General features: G+C 39.5%; 1 protein-coding gene across 10 annotated transcripts in view; it reads right to left on the reverse strand.

Moving 5' to 3' along the window:
- SGCG (sarcoglycan gamma) overlaps positions 1-20,283 on the reverse strand; it is a 149,725-nt gene extending 129,442 nt beyond the window's left edge. For 5 of the 10 annotated variants that reach the window (XM_074816020.1, XM_074816012.1, XM_074816014.1 and 2 more), the window contains exon 1: positions 19,970-20,278. The gene's annotated coding sequence lies outside the window, so the exon portion shown is untranslated. Of the gene's footprint in view, positions 1-19,806; positions 19,931-19,969 lie in introns of those variants that run through there. The other 5 variants (XM_074816021.1, XM_074816015.1, XM_074816013.1 and 2 more) reach the window with 3 other exon arrangements.
- Positions 20,284-20,825: the final 542 nt, after the last annotated feature.

Raw genomic sequence — 20,825 nt, forward strand, 5'->3', positions numbered from 1 at the left:
ATCCTAAGTCAAGGACTTTTCAGGTTCCCATGCTCTGACAGTGAGGAGATGCACAAGAAGCTGCAAGGAAGCATGGCCAGGACAGCTGACCTGAACTAGCCAAAGGGATATTCAATACCACAGGACCATAGGATGTCATGCTCAGTACATAAAATAGCAGAGGAGTTGGCCAGGAGGGCATCACTCCTTGGGGGCTGGCTGGGCATTGGTCAGCAGGTGATGAGCAATTGCATTGTGCATCACTTGTTTTTCTTGGGTTTTATTTCTCTTTTTGTTATCTTCCTTTTTGTTACAATTATTATATTTTATTTTATTTCAATTATTAAACTGTTCTAATCTCAACCCATGAGTTTTACTTTTTGTATTTCCGATTCTCCTCCCCCTCCTACTGCTGGGAGGAAGAGTGAGGGAGCAGCTGCGTGGTGCTTAGCTGCAGGCTGGGGTTAAACTACAACAGACTGTGACTTTCAGTGAACTCTAACAACAGAATTTGTCTCTACCTATGCAACATACGTGAGAAATTCACTTTTACAATTTCTTGTAAAGGGTGCTTGCTCCTTAGCAGTGCATGAATATAATTCACTTGATACTTAGCCTTCTTTCAGCTACCCTCGTTTCCAGAGAACTTTCAGTGTCAGTCTATAGGATGAACTAACTGTATCAGCAATAGCAGGCCAATACATTTCCAGTTCTTTCTTTTCTCAGGATCCTTGGGACAGAAACCAAGGACAAACACTGTATTGGACAAGCCATCTGGTGGTGGCACATTTTCAGTGGGCTGATTTTCAAAGGACCAAAGAGCCCACTTCCTGTCACAGTGGCAAATGTAATTTCATGCCAAAGGAGAGGCCATAAGTCTTCAGAAAAAGATAGTGGGTTGAACTAGACAGCCATCACAGAATGATTCACAGTCTCTTCTGTGTACTGTTCCATGAAGATTTTTGGGAAGAGCTCAGGAGTAGGGCTAATCAACTGGTTTTGATGGCAGAAGCTCACTCCAAACTACTTGGAGTAACTCACATGAAAGTCTCCAGTGAATATGGAGTAAGCCTAGTGTTTCTGGAGTGGGGAAAAAATATTTTTTAAAAATTACTCTAACATTTTATTTCCAGCTTTGCAGCAATATAGGGAAAACTTTAGGCCTGACAAGTTTGGTAAATGCTCTCCCCTTGTCCAGCTACTGTCACCTTGTTTGTTACTTATAAAGGAAAACAAAGATACGGTATTTTTTTCCAGTTGAAATATCTGAACCACCTGCTAGGCTTGCTTTTGATCAGTAATTACATGCAAGGTCAAGCTGCTTTGACATCATGCAGTTTTGATAAGGTGATTCCATGATTAAGCTACAACATCACTGTGACCTTAATGTTACTATCAGCTCAAGTTTGACATAATTGTGAAAAAGTGATCTGTATAGTCAGGAAATACTATAGACCAAAATGTATCAGCAAGTCTAGCTGAGAAGTAAATATGTAAACAAAATATTAAAAAGTGTATGTGTGTGTTTATCTCTCTCTCTATTTTTTTATATATACATATAATAAAAAAGGGGTTGTTCCTTGAATCTTCCTCTAAGGTAATGTTTACTATATTACAGGATTCCATTCTGCCATACCTTGCTAAAGGTAAACAAGATAATAGGAAGGACTTGTGATAAAACACAGACTTGTGATAAAACACAGCTTTTATTCCAGTTATAAAAGTGTTCATTCCACCATCTATCTGCTGAAGTAAGCCTGTGAATTCTCATTACAATTTCAGCATGGCTGGTGATTAAAAAAAGGGTAGAAAAAGTTAAAAAAAGATAATTGGATTCTTACATGATTGCAATAGAGTCTGACACTTCTAAGTGTCACTTCTAAGTAACACTAGCAAAAGGTTACATGGCATGGGAAGCATCTCATGTCACTAAATAAGATATGAGATTTATCCAGTTGGAAAGCTGGGCCCTATTTAGTCTGTTATTTATAGAAGTTAGAACATTATTATTTTATTACAAAATTTGAGACATAACCAGAGTACAACTTCTCAGTAACATATTACTAGGTATTCTTTGTATTTTCATCAAATCTATGTTAGATTTCCTATTAAAAGGTAAGGCAAATATTCTAAGAGATGTGAGGCACTCCTAATGGCATGAAATGGTGTTGTGTCTTAAGTATTTACTCCTATAGACAAAAGTGAACTATTCAAGAACAGTAAGTCACCAGAACCACAGTATTAATTACATTTGTTTAATTTTGGGAAGAAGCACTACTGAGTAGAATGTTCTCTTGCCTGTAAACAGACACTTCTGTAACGGAAATAGTCCAAAGATCTCTTAGTGTGACAGACCATCATTCAATAATGATGATGGAGAAGACACATAAAATTTAGAACTATCAAACTCACTGAAACAAACCTCACGGTTTCTTACAACAGCTGTGATGAGAAAGACTATGTACTAAATTTCTACAGTACACTAATTACACTATAGACTCTTCAGAAAGTCAAAGCTCAAGAAAACTCATCTAACAAAATATTTTCCCTGTACCTTACTTAAATCTGTGATGACCTCCTGAGACTGCTTAATGAGAAATCTTCCTCTGGCCTAAGCAAAACTTCCTCTGCAGTTCCTCCTTCCAGTTACTGGAGCTCACTATGAAATTTTGCTATGAAATGAGGCCAGACAGCTGGCCTACTGGCTTACACTCAGGCAATGAATAGAAAGAAAAAGTTATCTATACTAAAAGGAAGTGATAAGATTGCTTTGTAAGAGGTAACAGACATAAAGACAGGGGAGCAACATGCAAAACAGAAATCAAGAAATAGGATGAGAGAAGCAAACAAAAGGAAGGGACTAAGAAAGTGTGGAGAAGATGGAGACAATCTGCAGTGGTAAACCACACTAACAAGGAAAGACTGCAAATAATGAAATAGGACAACAAACAGAGAAATAGGCAGAAATACAAAAAAAAAAAAAGGAAGATGAATAAGTGTGGAAAGGTACACTTCCACACAGAACCTGAAATTCAAATCAAAATTCTCAAATCTTTAGGTGTTTCGCAGAATAGCTGACTGCCAGCAAATCCACTGAAAACTATGTTTCAATGGCCTAGTAATAACATACATAGTTGAGAGGACAACCTGCTAATGCCATAAGCATCTCCATTTACTCAAGTGACACAGGGCTGTGTTGCATAGGTGGGGATGATAACTTATGATAACTCACATGAGGAGACAACATAACATTTACAGTTTTTATTAAGCAAGTTTTAAAATTACCAAGAAAAGAAGACATAAAATTAACAGAGAAGTCATAAAGGCAATAACAGTCATTTTAGTATTACATAAGCAAAAGCTATTAAAATTTTTTATCCCTGAACACAGAGTAACAGAAGTATCCCATCAGAAAGGAGTCAGATGTCCAGTATTTCACAGAAGTAGATGGAAAGTACTTGCTACTACCAATTATTGGAAGCTTAGAGAAGTTTCCACATTCCTTAAGAACTGAAGGGTTTTAGAACAGAAGCTTGTTCATCTACATGATTTTATAATGAATAGCGACAATTACTGAAAATTCAGCACTACTTAGCAATGTTTAATAGTACTACTTAAGAATTGAAAAGCTGTAAAATTGTCTTGCTCAGGTACAAGTCAACACAGACCACCAGAACTACCATCTCAGTATTAACCTGCAGTATCACCAAAATCACTTAATTTCAGTTCCTGAATGAGAGTGAATATTGTAAGACTCAACTACTGTGAAACAGAAGTTATTCTTCTGCTCAGTTTGTAGAGGTGAGCTTACCAGTGTCTACCTGCAGGAAAAGGAACTCTGCTTTTCCCTGGAGACGAAAGCATTTCAACCACTTCCACTTTAGTATTTTCTGTTGAATTAGCATCTGAGCATTTAGTAACATTTACAAGTGTCATAAATGTAATTTTCATAAGGAGGCTTCATCATTCAATTAAACATTTGATCTTCATAGATTTTTTGAATCATTACTTATAATGATATCCTAAACATAACGCAGAAAAAAGAAATCTAAACTTTTTGATTTTCAGCTCTCTACTACCAACTCAAACTCTAGTTTGAGAATCTCTTACTAAATTTTTCACAATAACCCAAGCATTTCTCAGTACAAGGCAGTTCTTGAATTTAAAGTAGTTATCAGCACAGATAGAGCATATGTAACATGAAAGTTTAAAGAATATTGGCAATTATATTTGTTCAGAAATACAGCATTTTGTTTTAGCTATTTAATTAATCTTGTGATTTTATAAACTGTTTCAAGAGTCCTCTTCGAATAATGTCATGTTTAATAGTGTCCTGGTGTAGCATGTTAAAACTATGCCAATAACAATAAGTAAAGATAGTGCACACATCTTCCCATAGCATTGTGCTCGCTGTGTCTAACAGAGTTATACTGGCACCATAGTCACAGCAATTTCCACAACAGTTGCTGAAACTCAAAACACCTGCACATATCTGCACACACCTCTAAGCAGATAGCTATCCCTAACTCTCTCCAATGATATATCATAGAATCATAGAATCAGATTGCAAAAGACCCTTGGGATCATCGAGTCCAACCATCAGCCCTACTCTACAAAGTTCTCCTCTACACCATATCCCCCAGCATCTCATCTAAACAACCCTTAAGCACATCCATGGATGGACTCCACCACCTCCCTGGGCAGCCTATTGCACTGTCTAACCACTCTTTCTGGGAAAAATTTTTTCCTAATGCCCAGTCTAAACCTCCCCTGTTGCAGTTTAAAGCCATTCCCTCTTGTTCTGTCACTAATCACCTGTGAGAAGAGACCAGCACCAACCTCTCTACAATGTCCTTTCAGGTAGTTGCAGAGAGTGATGAGGTCTCCCCTCAGCCTTCTCTTCCTCAAACTGAACAGTCCCAGCTCCTTCAATCGCTCCTCATAGGATTTGTTCTCCAGGCCCTTCACCAGCTTTGATGCCCTCCTCTGAACTCGCTCCAGCACCTCGATATCTCTCTCGTATTGAGGTGCCCAAAACTGGACACAATACTCCAGGTGTGGCCTCACCAGTGCAGAGTACAGGGGGACTGTCACCTCCCTACTTCTGCTGGTCACACTATTTCTAATACAAGCCAGGATGCCGTTGGCTTTCTTGGCCACCTGGGCACACTGCCAGCTCATGTTCAGCTGCTTGTCAATTAGAACCCCCAGATCCTTTTCTTCCACACAGCTCTCCAGCCACACCTCCCCAAGCCTGTAGCGATGCATGGGGTTGTTGTGGCCCAAGTGCAGGACCTGGCACTTGGCCTTGTTGAAGCTCATCCCGTTAACATTGGCCCACTGATCCAATCTATTCAAGTCTCTCTGTAGAGCCTCCTTATCCTCATGCAGATGGGACATACTGTCCACTTAGTAGAGATGTAACGACATTCCTTCTATGTTAAAGGAGACTTATTTCACCTACCACAAGAGTATACCATTTCCCAGAACTGTTATCAGAAAATTATTTTGATTAATACCCATTACGAGTAGATAAATAAAACTGAGTATTTTTCAGACATTTTTACATACCAGTGCTGTGTTCTTCCTATTAAAAACACAGTTTCAGTTTAAGATTCTTATTTGTTCCTGTCAGCTGATTCTAGAGAATAATGATATAGTGTGAGACTGTTTTACAAGATAAAGTGATAATCTTTTCTCTCCATTTGAATCACCCTGTTTCCTTAATCTTCTGTGACTACTGAAGATATCACCAGTTGTTCCTGTTTCTCATGCAGTACCAATTGGTTTCTTGTGACAAAAGCCTGGAGCATCTCAATTTTATCTCATGATTTTTTTTCTCATTAAAGACTTAGATTGTGAAAAAGCGTAATTCATGTAATTAATGCTAAATGAGTTTACATCTAACACTAACAGGAGGAAAAGACATGCCAGCATCTCCTTTAGAATAATGTCTGCATTAATAAGCTATTCAAAAGGATGAACAGAAAGAATGAATTAATTTTCCAGAGCTACTCAGAGAAAGTCATGACAGTCTCTCCAAATATTATCAGGATCAGGCAACTTCTATGTGATGTCTGTTGCAGCTGATTGCAGAGACAGCTTGTTACTACAACCAACTTCAGCCAATCCACTTACTGTCAGGTATGCATTTTCTTCTTTTTTCACGATTGCAGATAAAATAATACAAACATTCTCACTGATGGTTTTAGTTAGCATACAGCTTTCTTATAGTCACTGTTGTTGGAGAATACTGTAGAATGGAAGAGAATTAAGAAAGAAATGGTTACCTATTGCTCATGTACATTTTTTTTAATTGCCATACATATATATTTTCCATTTTTAGCACTCACATTTTTATGCACCACATAAAGACAACCTGGTAATTCTGAATCAATGGGGTCAACCGGGGCAGCAAAGGTATCTCATGCATTTCCAGAACCTGGAGGACTTTACAGAGTAAAACCACTTCAAATGATTTCCTTTATCAATAAATTCCTGATGAACTCAGATTCCAAACTTACAAGATTACAGGTTGAAAAAAAGGGAAGAGAGGCCAAGATACAGAATATATTTGTGTTTATACACGTAAATACCTTTTTATAATGCAGTCCCCCAAATCATGGCTCTTATTTATAGTAACAGCAATTTCTTTTTCATCAAATTAATGTACACATGCATATTTTGCTGTCAAAAATTTTCAAGAAGTATCATTTTGGTTTGGGGAAATCAGAGTGCAATTCACATCAAGATTGGGAAAAAAAAAAAATCTACATGGATGTGTCTACCTGTCAGCAAAGCTGCACTCTGTCAATGGAGGACTTTTTCAGTTGCCTAAAAAAATTATTTTTCGTGCCTTAGAGTATCTGAGGTATCTACATGGAGCTACCAAATATGGGAGACTCCTGTCCTTCTACAGCAACAACTATTGGCCAGATAGGACACCACAGGGCCCAGATGCCCTTCTTCAGTCAACTGAACTGTGCCATAATTGTCTACTTTAAAAGTAGTCTTGGAACTCTTTTCCTTAAGTTTTTATCAGCACAGTATTTAACAAATATGCATACCGACAATTATGCTGTTCCTCTGGTAAATAAGAAGAAAGCTGACAGAAAGAACACTATTGCAGATCAAGATCGAAGACTGTGTGCAATAATCTTTGAATCTTTACAAAGTTTTAGCAGGTCTCGATAGGTTGAAATTGGATTTGAAATTCCTTCAGAGTTAAGTTAACAACCCATAAGAAGGATCCTGTTTGTGCAGACAGTTGTACTGGTTGAGAGGTATCTTGATTTTTGAGGTGAAGCTTTAGTAGGATCTATGAAAAATCTGCATATGGGAGACATGTCAAAAATATTTGTATCTTCTTTAGCCCCTGTAAAAAATATTAGTTCGATTGTCGCAACAACTTGTAAGTAAGAGACAGAAAAAACACACAGTAGCTCAACCTGCCAAGACAAATCCAGGTTCTGAAGAGTAGTCTTGTGCTAACTACTAAATCTGTATTATCTTTTTAGAACTTTTTGCCACATGAATAAAAACATAACTGCCAGGAAAAATTAATGAATCATAGACATAGCTGTGAGGCACGCTTGTAGTGAACTCATCCAAAGCTGTATTCCTATAGCTCCACTAGGTATTCCAAAACCTCATGGAGCTGAAATTTAAATGAAAATAGGATTTTGTATGCATCCATAAAAATTATTTTAGTCTAGTCACTTCTGCTGTTAATTAGGATCTTCTGTACACTGTGCAAAAAGACTCTTTTGGGTCCACACTCATCATTTACAAAGTAAGCTGGAAGCTGCAGTATTCACGGTAAAGAGACTGACCCTGAGTCAGAGATTATACCTGAAAATGACAGCACAATCAATAAACCCTAATGATGGATAGATGAGAAGCAGATTTCACAGATGGCCTCAACTCTTGGATATTCGCATGAGGAGCTGATTTCTGGACAGGTATGGACCTTGAAGTAAGCCTGCCAGCCAAGAGTGGATGCAGCAAATGTCTGCTGGAAACATGGGCTGGAAAAATGAGAAAAATTTTCTGTACTTGTGCACCAGCCTGATGATAGGACTATAAAGAAAACACATGAATCAGCATGCATGTCCAAAAATTATTATCTGGCAATATAAGGTCTTCAATCAGTTTTGCATTCATCACAGATAAAAGTCTGGCATACTCAAAGACATATGTGCAGGTGCCAAGTATATAAGCAACCTGAGACAAGAATTTACTGGCATGCTTAGGCACACTTGCATTTTTTGTTGGAATGGGGGACTGAATGGATTTCTTATTAGCATAGTTTTGGACTCATCTGAGCAAGCAATAACAATAGATGCTGGTTTTTGGTTACTGACTGAATTGTCTGCAAGTTAACCTATCATTCAGACATCAAAAAAAAAAAGTCCTAAATACAGATTCAGACAAAAATTGCCATAATTCACACATACTTTCAAAATATTCCAAAAATTTCAGTGTTGTGTAAGAGACACTGTGTGACAGCAATAATTCCAAGAAAAAGTGTATATATACTCCCTGTGTCTTAGATAATTACCACAAGAAAAGATAATCCCCAAACTGAGAACAGTTTAGAAATCTTTAGGTTTAACTAGAAGATAACAGAGATACACAGCATCATACTTAAGGGGAGGGATGTTTTCTTTTAGTATAGATATTGCATTTGCCTCAGATTTAAGATTAACCTTCACTTATGGGAATAAGAAAGCAATGACAGTGACAATTCCCTTATGATCTATAGATACTTCCTCTATTGCTCAAAGGCTAGTGTTTCAAAAAATACTATCTATTTCTATTCTCATGAAAAGAGTCTCTAAGTAGGGATAAGAAAAGCAGGTGCAAGCTACACAAAGAGCAGAATCATACATATATCATAATTATACAGTATTAAGAACCCAGTAACCCATGTTGATGGGTTACTGCAGACACTTCAGAAGAAGTATAATGACTCCCCCTAAAAAGGCAGGTCTCATGAGACTGCTATTTTGCTCTCAGCCATGAGTCAAATTTGCTGTTAAGAAGACAGCATATGCTAACAAAAAGGTATTATTAAAGAAGGGAAAAAAGACCTTTTCCCATAAATGCATATGTTTTCCTTGAAGACCTGTTATTTTAGTTGGGAGACATGTAGGGCACAGTTTCACTGCTGGTCTGAGTAAATTTGACTTTGCCTTTCTTTTGAGAAGTTAGAATTCAAGATTTCAGTAGCCTCAAGTTTGCTATAATCCTAAACATGCAATGCTCAATATTAACATGAAACCAACTATAGTCCTTAAAATGTAGTATCTTTAATTGCATTTTCAATTTCTTAATGTATGCCTTTGAATCAGAATCAATAAAGACTTGAGCAATAATGTCATAGACTTCAAAGCAATGTTCAGTTGTATCAGGATCAGAAGCACGTCTACAGTGTGTAACCTGTAACAATCTTTTGCAACAGGGAAAGTCTTTATTGGTATCTTGGGTAAATTCTTTGCAAAACTTGACTGAAACGTCCTGGTAATTTCACACCTGAAAAAGCAATGATGAGGGAGTCTACTTATCCCCCAAACCACAGCTTCTTTTGGCCTTTTTAGTGGTATTTAAACCAACCAGTACCACAAATTAATGTCATGACTATTAACGATGTTTTAGTTTGAAGGACTAATAAGTGATTCAGACCATCTAAATTTTGTGCTGTAACTTCCTCTACACAGACTGAACAAGAAGAAATCATTGAATGAGCTCGAACTAAAACACTATATTTGACAAGGTAATATGACTCCAATAGAAGGCTATCTGAACACATTCCTTTGAGACAGATGCCCACTTGCAGCAGAACACAGCATCCATAGCACACAGCTATGGTGACCAAATTTCTGATGAAAAGGATGCTTATGAAAATAATGTAAGAAACAGGACAAGGACTGACACTTCCATCATTGGCATGTTCTTCTACCCCTCTGAACTGGAGACTGAGACCCCATAGCCCAGAAACTGCATCTGGACCATCTCCACCTGATGGCTACCAGTGAAAGTCCACCAATCTGAATACTCTGCTTTGAGGTCCTTTATATATGTGCCCGCTATAACATCCTGTGGCAATGGGTTTGACAGCATGATTACTTATAGTTTTATTTTATTGCTGACTGATAATTTCACTGACTGTCATCACACAATGAGAAATGGTGAATAATGAGCCCATCTCCACCTTTTTTCATGTCACTCAATGTCACTGACTTCTGTCACATTACCTTTTAGCACCCCCTTCACAAGCTGAAGAGCTGTAATCTGTTTGATCATCTGTTGAAGAAGGTATAGCATCTCCTTGACATGTTTTCTGCCTTTCCCTGAATTGTTTAGAAACTCATATCTCTTTTTAAGATAGAAGACTGTAACTGCCTATGGTATTTAAAATTAACAGAAACATATCCATTTTTTCCATTGTGTACTTTTTATATTGCTCTTGGTTCCTATTCTACTAATTTGTAATACTCCATTCACTTTTCTGATCATTACTGAGCTGTGAACTCACATTTTCAGAAAGTTATATTCAATAATTCCAGTACTCCTCTTTAAGGATCCAACAGTATTCAAAAACAGAATGACTGATGGCAAGGGCTAAACCAAAAATCCTTTGAGAAGTTACTTAGCATCTATTGAGAATGAAAGTTACATGCCCAGGAAATAATGCTGATGTTTAAGTAGCAACTACCTTGATTAATTCACTGCTATTCAGCTAAAGCTCTCACCTTCCTACTAGCTGCTTCTTCAAATAATTTATAAGTCTACTGAAGAGCATATGCTCCAGCATCTCTTATCCCAAGACCTCACTGGTAATCTGTCTCATCTGGGGTAAAAAGTAATCATTTATTCCCACTCTCTCTTCCCAGGTTTTTAAGTAACTATTTACCTTTGAGAGACTATTCTCTCCTACAACTCAGGCTCTTTGAGAGTTTTGGTAATAAATATTTTAATAACTTATTTTGAGGAAATTCATTGATAGGTCTCTTGTATGTGTTCTTATTTATGTCAGGATGTAAAACCCAATTTCTCCTATGACACTATTCCAGAACTGTATGTCATATCATATGTCAAGGAATAGGTTGATATGCTGAACCTTTTGACAAACAGACTGGTAATATACATAAGTGTCCCTTCACTGCTAGCAAGAAGATCAGATTTGGTACAAGCAACTTGGAAAGCCCACTACTTTAAATTTTAAAAAAGCTCTTTAAAAGCATACACTCATAGTAGATATGTGACGGAGGAGGAGGAGAAGAGCAGCAAGAATAAAAAACACCCTTTGTAGAATAGAACTTTAAACAGAGAAAGTGGAAGCAATAGACAACAACATGACAAAGGGCTTCTGTAGAGTATTTGTGTCTACAGATAGTGCCATGTTAGAACGAGCTGATCCTCCAAAGTGACCAAACCCCAGAGCGGGAAAAAGTGCACAAAGTCCAAAACACCAAAAGATCCGACTTTTCACAATCAGTAGAGGACCAGGTAGGAGTGGCTAAGGTCAATCTTTCACTGGGATTCAAGAGGCTTTCAGAGCATCTCCTGCTTTTTTTATCTTAAACATCGTTTTTGCCTGTCCATTATAGAATAACTGGAACAAAGATGCTCATCATCCTCTCTGCTGATGCTGGTGACAATGTAAAGCAGAAAGTGAGCTTCATAAGACCAGCAAATTATTCATGCGTACATATGAGGTAGTTCTGCTCTGGCAGTTAAAAGTGGAACCTCCCTTAGAGCATGTATTTTTCACTTTAAAATATATTATTTATTAAAAACATTAAACAGTCTTGAAAGAAAAGAATCCTCCCTCCCCTGTAGAATGTCAGAATTGCTCTTTACAGCTCCTCAACTGTTTAGGAAACTGGGTGATGAAGTCAAAGCATCAAGTGCTGTGCTAAAACCAGATGCATATATTTTTATGATTGCAATGATAAAGTTAGTTGCTACACACGTCATACAAAGTGATCCATATAGCTTGCACCATTCTTCCAGGTAAGAACAGAAATTATATTATTTCTCACCTTTCTTTCTCCAAACTAAGGCTTTACTATAGACTATCCTTTCTCTAAAGCAAAGTTGTGAAAAACATGCAAAGAAAGTAAACAGTTTTTGTCCAGGACAAACTGCTAAAGAAATTAACTTTTCTTTTAGGAAAATCTTCAACTGTATTTTGAATACATTAAAACTTTTTTTCAAAACAACAAATTCTCAAATGATATATGGTCTCTATAACACTTCTTGGGATGAAGGAAAACTTCCACAATTTCCATTAGCTCATTCCACTTGCAAACACACAAATATCTGCTCTTTCGAAAAGCTGTTGTATGCTCAACAACAAAATTGGTTTCATGTTTTTGTAGCCTTTCCAATCAAAATTTTTCTTTAAAATTTTAGAACCTCCTTTTTAAAGAATTAGCCTGACTGCAGACATCTGGCTCTAAATATTTCCAGACTGGCTGATGTCCAATTGCTCCTATGGATGGAGTACCCAATATATAGAACCATTTAGGTTGGAAAAGAACTTTAAGATCATACATGACAAAATAGAATTTTTCCAGTTTGGCAAAAACAGAAGGAGGAGATAAAACCCTGCAAGGAAAAAAACCCTAACCAAAATAAGGTAGTTTCAAAAGAGACATGATTATAAAAAAAACCACAACCAAAACCACAAACTCGAAATCTTGTTGATTTCGTCTGTGAGAGTTTGAGGAACCAGGTAAGCTAACTGATAAAAAGTTAATTTCACTGGTGATATATCCAAAACATCATGTTTTCTTGACAAAGGAAACCTGGTTCCCCCTGCTTTTTGGTTTACTGTCCTGGCCTAAATGAACTCACTACACATATTGGAGGGATGGGCCATAGACTAAGGGAATGATATCTCTGTGTGTACATCAAAAAACAGGAAAAGTGATGGTGATTAATTAGAATGTATTGGAAAACATGGAACCTGAGTATAACATAAATGGTATGGCATAAGGGGTGGATACTGTGCTGGTTTCGGCTGGGATAGAGCTAATTTTTTCTTTTTAGTAGCTAGAATAGTGCTGTGTTTTGGATTCACTATGGGATTTGGTATGAGAAGAATGTTGGTAATATGCTGATGTTTTTAGTTGTTGCTAAGAAAGCAAAGACTTTTCAACTTCCCACATCCTGCTAGTGTGCAGGAGCACAAAAAACTGGGAGGGATCACAGACAGGGCAATGGACCCAAACTGGCCAATGGAGTATTCCGTATCATATAACATCATGCTCAGTGTATAGATGAGGGTTGTCTGGCAGGCAGGCTCTCTCTCTTCTGGGATTGCAGGTTCAGGATTTTCTCTCTTCTGGGATCACAAGCAGGGAACAGGCTGGGCATTGGTCGGCGGCTGGTGAGCAACTGCAATGTATATTAGTTGTTTGTATATTATATTATTATTTTAATTTTATTTTATTTCATTTTTATTTTATTTCAATTATTAAATTGTTTTTATCTCAAACTATGAGTGTCCTTACCCTTATCCCTCCAATTCTCTCCCCTAGCTCCAGGGTGGGGGAGGGTGAGCAAGCCGCTGTGTGGTGTTTGGCTGCCAACGGGTTTAAACCACAACATTTACATAGTACACAGTACTATCAGGAGTTGTCAGTTCTCATCAGCAATTCCTGAAGTTGATGTAAGAATAATTTGCATGCATTTTGGACTTCCTCAAACTCAAAATGCTGCAACGAAGCAACAATTTCTCTGAACACCACTGACCTTGATTCAGACAAATCCCAACCCATGCAGTAAGCATCCATATTTTCACTGACCAGGAAAAGTGAAGAAGAATACTGTTGTGAGTTTGGTTAATCTGTCAGAAAAGGGAAGCCCTTTTATCTGAAGTAATCACTCAATGCTCAAGCAGCTGCCATCTGAGTGAATTTACTATAAAATGTTAGCTGGAAAATATGAAGCATACACCAGAATATATATGCTACCATACAGTACGCATACCAGACACTACCATATATACCATACGTGCATACGGAAGTAATTTCCCAACCATATTTTTTCCCACCAATGCTCATTGGTCTCAGGCTGCTACACTGAATCTGCTAGGATCACAATATGGGTGTCTGTAATTGCCTCAAAGAATTTTATAGACTGATAGGAACAGGACAGCCTTCTTCACACTGACAAGACCATTAAGGTTGTTCATTTGGACTTGTCCTGCACTGACCCAAGCAATTAAAGAACTTCCTGGGATGACCTTGCATTAGCCAATCAGTGAACCAAGGGAAGAAAGAGATCCCCCTGTCTACAAGGCTTAGTGAACTCATCACATGTCTGAAAAGACCCTGAGAAGACGTCCTGACTTCCTTCTAGGTCCATGAAAAACACAGGCCACCCAACAATGAATGTCCCAAGAGAAGTAATAATATGACCTTGCACTTCAAAAAGACTGCTCTGGCCAGTGCCCAGACACAGTAAATGGTTTTCTAAAAACTGAACCTTCTTTCTAAACAATAGAAGGCTTCAGAACACAGTGTCAGCTCAGACAACAAGGAGGTGGTGGCAGGCCATCTCTGGACTTCCACAATGGCTGCTACCATACTCTTTTCAAGACTGGTTACAACCTTCTTTTGCAAATGATTTTGGGGACTTTGTTTTTGACATTGGAGCAGGAGATTCCAGAAAAATTTATTTAATCAGCCAGATCTTTTCATTTCGATTCTCTTTTCTTGGTGTTTGATTCAAATACTTGCAGGTTTTGAAACTGGCACCAGGAAAAGACTGAGTACTTTTTATTTATGTGCATGTGCACCTCTGTGAAAAATATATATTAAAAATGCATATCTTCAAGCCTCCTAGCAAAAAATCTTCATGCAAAACTTCACAGCCTGAAGTGTTGTGTCTGAAGAAATCAACCCAGGGAAACAGCCAGGGAAATGCTATGATTTTTCACATACTACATTTTTTACAAATAATGTTGCAAATTAGTTTACAATTCCTCATTAACAAAGAAACTTTATTTTGGAAAAACTTCCAGATAGTTTATTTCCTTGTTTCTGAAAACAAATTGCTGGGTTTAGCATAAACTTATGCATGTTGTTTTGTACACGTGTAATTTCTTGAATCAAGAAACTTTTTCCTCAAAACTCCTATTCTAAAAGGTATCTACTTTTCTACAACACAGAGAAACAAGTTTTTACCAGTAATTTTTTATGATAATAAAGAGCAATGGTGTTCACTACACAAAATCCAAATTCCATAGCTCAGCTCCTAGAAAACAAATACAAGCTGTCTTTCCAGTTTTAGAGACATGAAACTATGAAGTTTTCAGAACTGTTTATAATAAATGTTCATCTTCAGAAGTAGTGAATGCTTAATGCACAACCACAAGTAAGTAATTTATTTGGGTATTTTTGTATGATTCACATATGTTGCAGTTTCCAAAAGTAATTCTTCAATTTCAGAGGCTGATTCATGTTACGTGACTTAAATCAACAGCAATATTGACAAATATATTAATTTGGAATGTCATGGTGAGTCTCTCCACTGACGTGGAAAAAAAATAATTAGATGTTCGGTATCACTCTATTAAATCTAAGCCTTCAAATATTAGCAAAAAGTAGGTAAATTTAACATCAAATTTAATGTAATGACAATTTGTTAAGAGACTGTAGATTGCTAAGATTTTCAGGGACACACACCCCTAACAGTGAATCAGGTTTCTTAACACTATTTGTAGTTTTCCTCTAATGTTTTCATAAATATGTACAAATGGTGACCTTGTATGACCTTTAGAAATTATAGCAAACATAGCAGTTAATCAAACAGCTCAATAATTTGACATATTATTCCCTGTTATTTGCTGACTAAAGTCACTTACTATGAGTAATTGTGAGAAACTAAACAGTAAAACTAGCATTTATATTACCTTGGTAATTTTCATGAGGTTTGTGGAGAGCATTTTAATTACAAATAGTATACATGATATAATGGCGAGGTATATTGCCCAGGAGTATTTTGACCTGACATTCAGGAAAACGTGATGTTTTGTAAGAAAACTGTTGTAACAGAAATCTGGGCTTTATAACAGTTGGTAAAAGACAACGATACCCATATCTGTACACTCATACAGTACCTATGGATTGAAACCTGTTGCATTGGTTTTATTTTAAAAATAGGTTACAATACCATATTCAGGGAATCATTATTACCAATTCATTGACAAACTGGAAGACTTTCTTATGAGGGGCTGCTCCAGACTGTCCTGGTAGATAACATTTAAGTTTATTAAGAAAGTGACAGATGTCAGAGTGTACTTGCTAAATCTGAACATGACATTAGCCGAAGGAGAGCTAGAAGCCAGAGTTAGAAGTCCTGGTATACCGGACTAAAATTCAGAATAATCATGCTAAACTGGAGACACAATGTAGGAGAAAATGAAGATGAAACTCAGGAAGGTAAATAGTTTAGCTAAGAATAATCAACTGAGAAAATATAGGATGAGGACAAATAATATGTAGCTATTCTTCAACATGGTATTTTGGTGGTTAGAGTTACCAAGAGCTAAAAGTGATCAGCAGTAAAATATTCTTGCATAAAAGATAATACACTGCCTTTAAGTGTAAACTAATCTTTACAGTTTACTTGTTGGTAAGGCTACAGCTTTATTTTTTCATAGAAGGTACTCCACCTAAGGTATATGGCACAACTGAAAGGAATTCAGGAGAAAATATTAACTACTAGAGGTCTAGAAAAGATGACATAAAAAGAAAAATTAAATAATGAGGAGTCTTTCAGTTTAGAGGAGACCGAGTGGAGATGTAACAGAAGACAAGGAAAAACACCCAGAATGGGCCTGTAAAGTGAAAACTCACTCTGCTTATTCTGCAGGAATACTACTTGTTTGTGGCTACCAGAAGGAATTCTTTCCCAAAGCTAGCCCTCACTTTCTACAGATTTATAGTATGTACTCCTCAGCGCCTGGGTGTTGAACTTATACCGAAGATAGAATTTTCTTTAGTCAGTATTCTATTTTGTATCAGTCTCTTGCTTCTACGGAAACGCTACACTCAGTTAACTAGCTTCACCATGATTTTACCTAGTCCAACTACAGCAGACAGGTTTAACAATGAAGTAACAAGTTTTCTACCACAGTTCAAGAGAAGCCTTCAAGAGAAGGCTTTAAAGTATAGCAGTACAAGGTTTACAAACAGAACTACAAGAAAAATGCTGTACATGCAACCGCAGCTTTCAGGTAAAAGCAGATACCTCAACTGTTTCTCCAGGGATACCTTTACACCAAATCCTCAAGGTATGCATTATCCTCAAAAGCTGGTACCTTAGCTTTTATGGCAAAAGTTGATGTCCAAAAAACCCTCAGTTCCTAAATGCCTTCTCTTTTCTTCTTTTCATTTTACCAAACTTCCCACACTTCCATACCTTAATGACATTTTATATGACTCCTTTGCTTCACCTGTCTGTCTTCATTGCTTAAGATTTCACATGCTGTAAAAGAACATTTGTTCAACACACATTTATGTTTAAGGTCCCAACTTCTAGCACAAGCTCAGCTTTTGATAGCAGTAGCTACATACAATTTGGACATGTTATCAGAATAGAAAGCTTATTAGCAAACAAAGCATTTTGCTTCAGTATGTTATAAAAAGGCATAATTCCATACTCCACCTTTGTGTCACTTAAGCACTGATGCATCAACAGTACTTTTGTGAGTTTAACTGAGATGCCGATATGAAGAAAATTAAAAATACCTATTTACAAAACTGAGCACTGAATCCATAAGCATCCAACTATTAAACCTGTATTCAAAATCTTAAATTAGACCCTACATCACTACATTAATTCCTTCTTACCTCTTTGTTATATCCTAACAGTCATTTTACAAGCAATACATTCACTTTCACAAAAACCATGTTGAAAAGTTAGTCAATGACAGTTTAGAATGACACCTTCTTTTAATGTACTACACATGCTAGCTCCTATGCAAACAAAGTTTCAGCTGTCATTCTGTCAAGAAAAATGATAATTCCCTAGTCGTATCTATCTTTTTAAGGAAGTAAGAACTACAGAACATTTTACAATAGAAAATTGTTTCATATGCTTAATAAAATCTGCCACTTACATGAAAGCCCAGAGATGTTACATTTGAAGCTGACAATGAAAAAAAAACCCTCAACCAGAGAACAAAACACACAAAAGTGGGAAGCATTTCAAGTTTTATACATGCCTATACTTCTCTCTTCTCAGCCCTCTCTCAGCTTAATGCAATATAAAAGTCCATTAACAAAAAACTGAGCATACATAAAGCAGACACAAAGCTGCATTGGGTCATTCACTATGATAAACCTTCTTAGGGAATATAACTGTGTGTTTATTAAGAAAAATCCCAGACTGAAAATCACCTTAAGCATAGTGCCTTATCAATCTCCAACAAACAGTCATAGGCATTACCTGCACTACCACATGTATGTTGCTCAATCTAGTCTGCTTTTGAATGCTCCCCTAAATTTGGTTCCAATTTCCTTATATTATTAAAAACCAAACAAAACACAAACAAAAAGCTACACATACTTTTCTGATCTAACGAAATTAAGCCCATTCCATTTAAGTTTCTCCTTTGGCTTTTCCACCAAACGTTGTGGGACTACTTCGGTACTTGAAAATTTGGAAGTAAAACAGAACTGCAGCTGATAATTCTTAAAGTAGGTTATCTCCGATTTCACCAAGGGAGTTAGTGCAGACATTCTCAATGAGGGGAACCTTGCCTTCTTTGAAATAACATATCTTTTCACTCTCAGAGCAGTTTGCAATCTCCACTTCTTTGTTCAGGCTGATAAGGAAGGAGGCTTTTGAACATACAGATTTTTTTTGTTTTTCTTTACGGTGGTTCAATGTTGTTTTTTCACTTTGTAGCAAAGGTATCTAGAACCTCTGTGGGGCACTCTGTTCACTTTTTATTGCTTAAGTGATTTTAGAAAAACTAGGCAAAAAATATGAATCTGACTTACTGTCTTTTGTAAAAACTATAAACAAAGGGGTAAGAAAACAATTGTTAAACATTTGAAGTGGGATTTAATCTCTGATAGTCTTAATGATAATCCACATATTTTATTAAAAGTTTATACTTAATCCACAAATGTTCAGTTAAACAGCCCCAGCAAAACGTGATTCAAAAAGAACAGCAGTGCATTTACAGTTCTGTCATACAACACAACAAACATACTAAAGTCTCAGGTGCACTGCTATGCATTTCTTCCTGGTAAAATTTTTTGTTTTCTTTTCCTGAACATATTTAAGCTGACACAAGGAGGTAAGAAAACTTCACAGATTACTAAAATGTGGCCATTAGAGCTGCCGACATTATACCTCTCCGGATACTTAATCCTACCTCTCCGTAACAAACTGCAACGAAGCACGCAAGAACGAACCAAGTTGAGCGCCCTGCTGGCAGCCCCCCTCACGCCCGGCGAAGGGAGCTGCAGCCGCCGCCCGCCCCAGCGCCCCTGGGCACCTCCCAGCGGGAGGCTGCGCCCCCTCCCCACGCACTCTCCGCCCGCGCTCAGCTCCCGCGGCGATCCTCTCCCGCGTCTCTCCGACCCTCACCCCCGCTGGAAACTTTCTGCCGGCCGCAGCACCGCACCGCAGGCGCTGAGGCGAGGGGGTCCCGGCGGCACAACCGCCAGCCCAAACGCCACCCTCCTCAGCCCTTCCCCGCCTCGGCCCCGGCGGGAAAAGCATCGCCTCAGGGACCCGACTGAGTTTCTAGAGCGCGAAGCGGGTCTTGCCGAGTAAACCGATGTGCAACCCTACCCCGGGGACTGCCTCCTCGTCCTCCTCCGCTGCCCCTCGCCCCCGGCCAGCGGCGGGAGGATAACTTTTCAGATGACGCTTGTCCTCTCCCAGCACTTGGGGCCGGGCCGGGCCGGGGGCGAAGCGTGCTCTGCCGCGGGGGGAAGGCGTGCGGGGCGGTTACCTGATGTCCCCTCTCGGCTGCAGGGCAGAGTCCCCACGGTCCCCTTCATGCCCGAGGGGCTGGCGAAGCCGCCCTGAGGCACAAGCCTTCATCCAGCTTCCTCCCCGCAGGCAGCGCCTCCCTCCGCCGTCCTGGCGGGGCGGCAGCCCCGGGCGCTGGGTGGGCGCCGCTCTCACAGCCTTGCCGGCACGGCGGGGAGGGACGGAGAAACAGAGGAACGGGGGGGAGGGAGGAGAGGAGGCCGAGCAGGGGACGGGAAGCGAGCTGTGCCCTCCCTCCCTCGCTCCCTCCCTCGCTCCCTCCCTCGCTGCTCCTCACGCCGCCGCGCAGCCGCCGGGGGAAGCCCCGCTCCGCGCGCCGCCGGCTCCCCGCGGGCCCGGCCGCCGCCGGAGAGGCGGGACCCCCGCCCCAGCGGCCGCGCGGAGCGGGTGAGGGGGCGCGCGCGCCCCGCCGCAGCTCCCGCCCTCCCCGTGGCAACAGGCGCCCGGCGCGGCCCCGCCGGCAGCGGAGCCCTGGCCCTGACGGGACCCGTCCGACCGCCGCGGCACCGCCGCCCCCTTCTCCGAGTCGCAGCTCTGCCTCCCCGGCCGCGGCGGGCCGGGCAGGGCAGCGCAGGGCAGGGCAGGGAGCAGCCGGCGCCGCTGGAGGGCGCCCCCGTCCCGTTTGGCGCTCCGCAGAGTGCGCCTGCGCGGGAGCCAAGGGCCGGGCAGGCCCGGGCGGGCCCTGCCGCCTCCTCGGACGAGGCCGGGGCGTGAATTCGGGGTGGTGGCGGCACAGGGCTCGCTCGGGGGCTGCCTGGGAGGTGCGAGGTTGGGAGCAGTTTTCCTGGAAGGTTCTGAGATGTGTGGTGGGAGTT

The sequence above is a fragment of the Strix aluco genome, chromosome 2 (assembly GCF_031877795.1).
Source record: "Strix aluco isolate bStrAlu1 chromosome 2, bStrAlu1.hap1, whole genome shotgun sequence".
NCBI lineage: Eukaryota > Metazoa > Chordata > Aves > Strigiformes > Strigidae > Strix > Strix aluco.